The sequence below is a fragment of the Trachymyrmex septentrionalis genome, unplaced genomic scaffold, assembly GCF_001594115.1.
Source record: "Trachymyrmex septentrionalis isolate Tsep2-gDNA-1 unplaced genomic scaffold, Tsep1.0 scaffold71, whole genome shotgun sequence".
Taxonomy (NCBI): Eukaryota; Metazoa; Arthropoda; class Insecta; order Hymenoptera; family Formicidae; genus Trachymyrmex; species Trachymyrmex septentrionalis.
Window position 1 is genome coordinate 999,653 of NW_017305895.1, and position 7,799 is coordinate 1,007,451.

Sequence of the window (7,799 nt, forward strand, 5' to 3'; positions counted from 1 at the left end):
AACGAGTCCTGAATGACGTCAAATCTGTGAATACTACCGTAAATACGTGAAAGGACTTCAGTGTACGTCGGAGAGAGCATGTCGTACGCGGTCGTCACATCGAAATGATTCATGAGCCGCCGCGAAGACGTACGATCTAAGAGGGATCCACGGCTGTGTCCTCGCGCCAGCGGAGGTAACCCGCTTTCAAGGGCAAAACGATAGCATCGCAACCCAAGTTTAAATTGGAGGGTCGGCCGCTTAAGATTCAGTTCTATAAACTTGAAAGTTTAGTCCCACTTCCAAGATGGAAGGCAAATCGAGGGAGGCCGAACGCGAGAAAGGAAGGGTGGGTCACGAGAGAGGAAGGAACAGCGAACTTCCGAAGACGAGGCTTACGAAAGCTTGACGCTGCAATTAGGCAAGCATTTTCGATTGAATTCAATTAGCCGCCTCCGTGGCCTCGTTGCGAATCCGGATTGCCTCGGCAGAGTGACTTCTGCGCGCGCGGCGGAACTTGGCTTGTATTGTATTCCCAACGTTTCCCAAAGTATACGGGAATTGCAAATGGAGACCATCTCGTTAGCATTTCTCGCGAGGCATCTAAGTACATCCCCGCTTCATTTTATTACTATTATTAGACATTCCTGCCCAAAGAGGGTAACCTGACCATGTCCCACGCGACTTCTTTTATTGCGCGCGTTTTATATTCATTCGTTATAATATTCTGCGGTGAAAAATAAGACATCTGCATAATTTATGTATGGGTAACTTGTTGCAGAATCATCCATTAATTCCATTATAAAGGCTAGCTGAAAAAATATTTACTTAGAAAAAAAGTTAAGTCCTAAATAATATGAGAGTCATAAACGAATCACAATTAGTTTTCAGAAGACAATTTTGAAATAAATTTTTTCGTAATTGTGTAAGAAAACAGTAAAAACATTTTTTTTTAATAATTGCTAATTTAAATATTTTGTTGCACATTTTATGCTTTATCATCTTTTTCCTTTATGTTGTTTATTACGTAAATTTTGTTCATTACGTAGATTTTAAATAATTATATTTTTATTATAGTTTTATATATATATATATTTTTCCTGAATGTAAAGACAAGATATGTTATTGGAAGCAAACATGGGTTCTCATCTAAAACTTGATACATTCCCATTTTTAGCCAGAAGCGAAATATCGATGAAACATGTCGCATTATGAATAAATGTAGCGTACACGAGGCATCTCGCTTAATTGGACACGACTCGTTTTGAATGAAAAGCCCGAGAATGGCGCGCGGCACCCACGTCGGGACCATCCTCTTCGTTACGTCCGACATGTTTTTCATCGATGACGGATATATCGGGGTCTCGGATGTTCGTCCTCGAGCAGAATTTTGTAGTGAAAAGAAAAAAAATATCCACGGAACTTGACGAATAATAATTAAAATTGTCGAAACGAACGCCGGGGAACGATCCGGTTAGCGATCGGAAAATTAAATCTTCATGTCGCATCTGTGCGAGCAACTTGCATCCGGTGCATGCTACTCGCGAACGCGTGTAAATCATTCGCAACGTGCATTCGAAACCACAGTGTACACGCATTTCCGCGCGGCACTTACGCATTGCGAGACGCGCCGCAACGAGAAGCCGCGACGATGCACGTGTTAACGTCACGCCGGTAAATGCGTCGGCGACACGTGTCGCACATGTAATCCATGGGCCCGTCGTTGCCTCGACTGTATGTCATGAACACCATTGACATGTTCTACAGAGTGTTCCCGGATTAATCGCTATCTCCTTGAACGGTACGCTCTTTAACCGACACAGACTGGATCTTTGTTTAAGCTAAACTTGTTAGAGTTAGAATAATGTTTAATACGAGTATAAGTTTCATCAATTAATCGTATATCTTTATCAGTGTTACAAATGTAATAACACTACTTTTGCTACTAATTAATCTTTGAATTACATTTTAGCTAAAATTGTGATTAAATAACAAATAAGATATTAATTTCAAATCTTTTGAAAATGTGGAGTTAATTTGAATAATTTTGATATTCACAAAGACAGTAATTTAAATTTTCATAATTAAATACCGAATTAGTTACGTTGTATGTAAATTCTTCATTAATATTGTAATAGCTATTTCGTTAACTGTTTCCAATTTTAATAAATATCAAACAAATATTTGTTTCGAACATTAAAAGATTTATAAACAAATTCATCATATCGACAATTTCTAATATCTTAATTTTCTTCTAGGAAATAGCAGTGCACGCTTACGTACGCCCATTACGGAGGACAAACAAAACGGAGGTTTTAGCTCCATTTCAAACAGTACGACGATAAGTAAACGTAAGTGAGGAGAGTCCCTTTAATATGAAAAGACGTCGACAGCACAAATCATTCCGCGAACAGCAATCCGTCATCGCTTCGCTTAATAATAACACGCCCCGTCATCGATTCCATTCCAACGCGGCCAATCATTCGAATCGAGGTTTTGAATTGCGAGAGGTCTGACTCGCGTCGACCTTCGAGCGAAACGTCGTGTTACGCCGAAAGTAACCCGCCCGGAAATTGTTAAAATTGTGCACACGCCGGCTGGCCGATAACATCCCGATCTCGCACTTCACGGTGCAAATTTGATTTTCGCACGAGGCGTCACAGTCGCTACATCGTTTACGTTTCACGCCACACAGATTCACTTGCGAAAGAAGGCCGGACCGGCTTTGCACGCAACATCACCATGGCGTGAGTTATACACGATACAAAGAGTCAAAATTCTGTGTTAGGTAATGCACAACAAATTTTCAAAATATATGACGAATTTATTTGTATTTTAATTAATTTCCTTAATTTAGAAACCTTTGCATTTAAAGAAATAAATAAACAGTAAAAAGAAAATTTTTTTATATTTTATGTAAAAAGAAAATATTTTTCGATACTTAACATATTTATAATAGAATCACAAGATACATGTAACATAACATATCATAGTCAAGATTAATTTATCTGAAATTTATCAAGATCAATTTATATAAAATTAAATTACAGTACAGCAGCGTATAGCTACATTAAAAAGAAGTGCCTGGTAATAGCTACCAAATGTTGAATGAAATAAATTTCAACCAAATGTTCTGTTAATATAAAATAATGTTATCTTTCTATATATAAATATTTAGTAATTATTACCAAATAGTTGGTCATGTTATTATATTTGGTAGTACTTATTAATTTTAAAAAAATAAAATTATTTTATTTATATTAACCAAATATTTACATGAATTTGTTTTACTCAACATTTAAAAGCCACGAGATTCTTTTTTTTTCAATGTATATTCTGCATGTTAAAATTGTAATTTAACTATCTAGCTTATATATTGAAAATCGCGGTTGTGATTATTTGATATAACCATCAGATTGCATGTCGAGATGCACGTCTGGTTTACATCGAGGATTATATCGGTATATTGATATGCGCGTAATACGTAGCAGCTAAACGCGTATCCGTCGACCGGAAATCGTTAAAATTACACGGCCACCAGGTGGCCAATAGGTAAAATATAGCACTTCTGAAAAAAGCACTTCATGAGTGAGATCAAGACCTATTCTGATCGCGAATAGAGAAATTGTTTGAACAATAAAATAATAATATGAATATTACATTTAGTTTTTATCTCTGTTTTCACTAATATTTCATATATTTACAATATATAATACTACCAATACATACACACACACACGCGCGCGCGCGCACGCACAAAGATAAATATCAGGTAATGAAATATCAGAAATATTTTATTAAAATATTATGAATTGCCGCAGCTTTTTTCATTAACCTTCAACATTCAAATCCTATTTTCAAGCAATAGCTTAAAAGATAGTTGCACAATTAAGATATAGTTGACGTATATTTGACATCTGTTCTTCTGCAAAAACATTAAGAGGATAGCATTGCCGAAGAGATGACATTAAAGTACTTAAGACGAATATATATTTCGTCTTAACACCGTGCGAAGTGCGAGTGTGGCAACAGAGATGGGAGGATGGGAGAAAGACGTCCTCATTAATCCTTCCGGCTTTATCCGGTCGCGCTGGCACGTATCTTAAAGGTCCTCGCACAGGAGGTTGTGATAAATGTCATGCAAATGCGCGCCTCTTAACGAGCCCTAAGTTTTTGCCCGGCAGCATGAAAACTTTCGTACTGTTAAAGTTCATGTTCACAAAGGAGATACATCGCCCCCGCCCTTCTGTCTCGTCGTCATGCTTAAAAGAGCGTAATTGTTGCGCCGGCGTAACTTTTGGGCTCTCCTACATCGTCGGTGCGTGTTTCGTATCAAAGACCTCTCGCGTCCTATCTTGTTAAATTGTGAACCCGCAAACAACATACGTCAACAGAACGTTTCACACATAAGCATTTTATTTTGCAAAAGCTATGTCGGTGATTTGCACGCGACGCATTTGTTTATAAATAGCTGTATCATCTGACGCTGTGCCCCCGAGAAATTCATTAATCACCCGTACAAGTAAAATTAGTGATAAATAAAATAAGTTTAATTAAGCAGAACTGATCTATGATGGACAATGAAATTAATTAAACTCTGAATAAATTTAGTCTGACTAAATTAGACAAAATCAATTCAATTCTATCAAATGAATAGCAATAATAATTTATCAATAGGAATGGATAATTATAGTAGCATATAAAATTTTTTAAATCTTCTCTTTAATTCATTGAAATATTTGATATTAAGACATCTTAAAATAATTTATATTAAAATTAAATTATCGATATTTCAAATTGTTATAAAAGTACAAATATGATGAGAATCTCAATCATTTTCGAGGAATTTTAAATAAAAACTACAGAAATAAATTTTCTTTATATAGAGTCCTTGGTATGTAATTCATTTCGCAAGTAATTTCCGTCGACGAATACAACGTTAATTTTCGTATTAGACATGAGCCATGAATCATGCTCATCTGCTATTTGGAATGTGTTCAAATCGAATATGTGCTCTAAGCACACATCAATAGCGCCTTATCTCTCAAAAACTCTGTTTTTACTACTCTGATCTTCGCGATCTTCGTTTATTTATACGCTTTCGCATAATTTTACATTTTCAATATGATATCATGAACGAGAGAAAAGTTTCGTCTTTGTCATTTTATCTTTTTATCATTTTCTTTCGATGTTAATTAAAGGATCAACTTCGTTAAGAAAGTCCGCAGACGTATGACGAAGCGTAAAGTTTTCGCTCTTTTTCTAATTATCGCGTGAGGTAGCCCAGAGATAATTACAAGTTTCTAATGCAAACACGAGCAGATCGTTATTTATACAGCAATAGAGAGAAAAAAAGCTAACTAAATGAAAAAAGGATCAAAGAAAGAAAATACGAGGCTAGATATTGTTACCTAATATTTCTATGTAAATTTTAAATCTTTTAGTTATAAAAAAATCTGCGAACACAATTACTGTCGGACTTGAAATACAATCACGAAACTGAAGGTAAAATAATATCACAAACTAATCGATTTGCTATATATTAGTATCTAAAAACACTATAAAAAAACTTACTGAAGAAATATTATCTCAGCCAAGATTCAAACCAGAAATCTTCTGACTATTCAAGGCGAATGTCTTTTCCAATTTGATTTAATTGAGAAAAATTTTTAAAAATTTATCAAGAAAATCCTAAAATCGTTACTAATCAAAAGCAATATATCTTCAGCAGGAAATCTTTTTGTTGATAACACAGAATTATAAATTCTTTTCAGAATCCAAATATAAATATGCAATAACGAACATATGGAGCCAAACGATTTGATATGAAAAAGAAAAAAACTTAGAAAATTACAATTTTTTTATTAACTTCTGGCTCTTAACAACGTTTGCTTTACATAAAAGTTTTATACTTTGTACGTATAAAACAATTTTGACTCCGTGTAGGGATCACAAAAAAGAACAATACTGTGCTAAAATGAGTCTAAAAACTTTAGTATGAAAGAAAATTTCGTGTGTATGTATGCATGCAATATTGACGTAGTAATATGTAGTAATATATCAATGTTTCGTAAATCATATGTACGTAAATTGATAAAACGGTGATTTCGTCGGTGTCTGAACTTTATTTTAGGATATTCTTAAGAGCAAGAGCACATAATAGACAAAGCATTGGACAACTCTTGTGTCATTTATGGAAAAATACAATTAAAATTGTATCATATGCCATTACATACATTGCCAAGACTTTCATAAATAACACAACAGTTGTCCGACACTTTGTCTATTGTATGCTCTTGCTCTATATCAAATGAGACGTCACGCTCCGCGTAAAAGTGGAATGGACTCTTATTTGAGCTTTCAAAGTACTAGATTCCTAAAGTCCCACATATTTTCTCTTGAGTTTTTCATAATTTTTTAATAATTTGCAAATCTTTCGAAATTTATCTGATACAGTAATTCTGCGTAAAGCACAATTATAATTTCTATTATATACAGCTTTAAGAATAAAAAATATGAATAATTTCAAAAGAAAATATATAGGATTAACTTTGGGATTGAATCTGGAATTTCTATTTTCATTTTTACACAACTTTAAATATTAAAACTTTAACTAAATAGATATAGAATGGTACTTTTACATCTCTCGCTATAAAATATACATTTTATATTTCAACCATATTGTTATAGATTTTAATTTATTAATTTTAATTTTAATTCTTCTTTTTATGAAATTGTTTAATTTTATTCTTAATTTCAACAGTAAAACTTTTTACATATACAAGTCCATTTTCCTTAAAATATGGTGAACTTCTACTTGTTCATACTTTTCTCTCCTTCTTGTTTTCTCTTTTCAGAAGAAGGCAACAACAGGATCGAGGATACACTTGCTTTACTACATCATCCTCTTTGATGCCATTCTTTAGACTTTGAATGTCGTAAGAAGAGCGAGCAAGAGTGAGAGAGAAACAGGGGAAACACTAAGAGAGCAACATCGCGAAAAAAAGTATCTTTCAAAGCTGATACTCGCTCCTTCCTACACATAAGAGCGGAATGTTTTGCCATTCCGCGCATTTACTCGAACACGCGTATCGAATACTCCGCGTTCTACGATACAAGAAGCAATCCTCTAAGCGAAGCTGTCGAGAAGGTTTTAAATCACGTACAATATCCTGCAAAACTTCCTTCACTCAAGTATCCTTCATGATTTCTTTCGCGACCAAAATCTCAGCAAATAAAACCTTTATTCACACTAGTTCTTTCACAATAATATCAATCCATTTCTATGTTTGGATAAAATGGATTTTCATTAATTTTACATAAAAGCAATATTCTATTTTTGTAGCCAGTAAAGCAGATTGATAAAAACCAAATTATAAGCTATTTGAAAACAATGAGATATAACTATTCTAAATACATTTTCATTGAACAAATCTAATCTAATTCTAAGCAATGAGATTTTTTCTTCACCATTCCCTAAAATGTTCAGTATTCCCTTTAGTATTTCAAAATATAATATTAATTACAAGACTGTAATTATAAAAGTAATTTTTTTATATGACTATATTATTTTGTAATTATATGACTGTTATATGTGTGATATTTCTAATATATATATATATATATTTCTTTTCAGATCATCGATAATAGGAACAAAAGTAATCGGAAACGTCAACAACCAAGTGAGAGAATATACAGAATTCATAAAAAAAACGCTATGAAATTTACGAAGTCAACTAATCATCGAAATTACATATTTCGATCTAACGGTACAGCTCGGCAACTAATTCGTCAACGTCATTTTTCAACGTCAACGTCAT

The 7,799-nt window shown here is 33.7% G+C and overlaps 1 protein-coding gene and 1 long non-coding RNA gene across 2 annotated transcripts in view; one reads left to right on the forward strand and one right to left on the reverse strand.

Annotated features, from left to right (window-relative positions):
• LOC108753757 overlaps positions 1-7,798 on the forward strand; it is a 12,639-nt gene extending 4,841 nt beyond the window's left edge. Inside the window, exons 2-4 of the long non-coding RNA XR_001939662.1 lie at positions 2,238-2,330; positions 6,837-6,985; positions 7,616-7,798. This is a non-coding gene — a long non-coding RNA (uncharacterized LOC108753757). The remainder of the gene's footprint in view (positions 1-2,237; positions 2,331-6,836; positions 6,986-7,615) is intronic.
• LOC108753755 (tyrosine-protein kinase transmembrane receptor Ror) overlaps positions 1-7,799 on the reverse strand; it is a 272,244-nt gene that overhangs the window by 188,619 nt on the left and 75,826 nt on the right. The gene's annotated exons all lie outside the window — the stretch shown is intronic.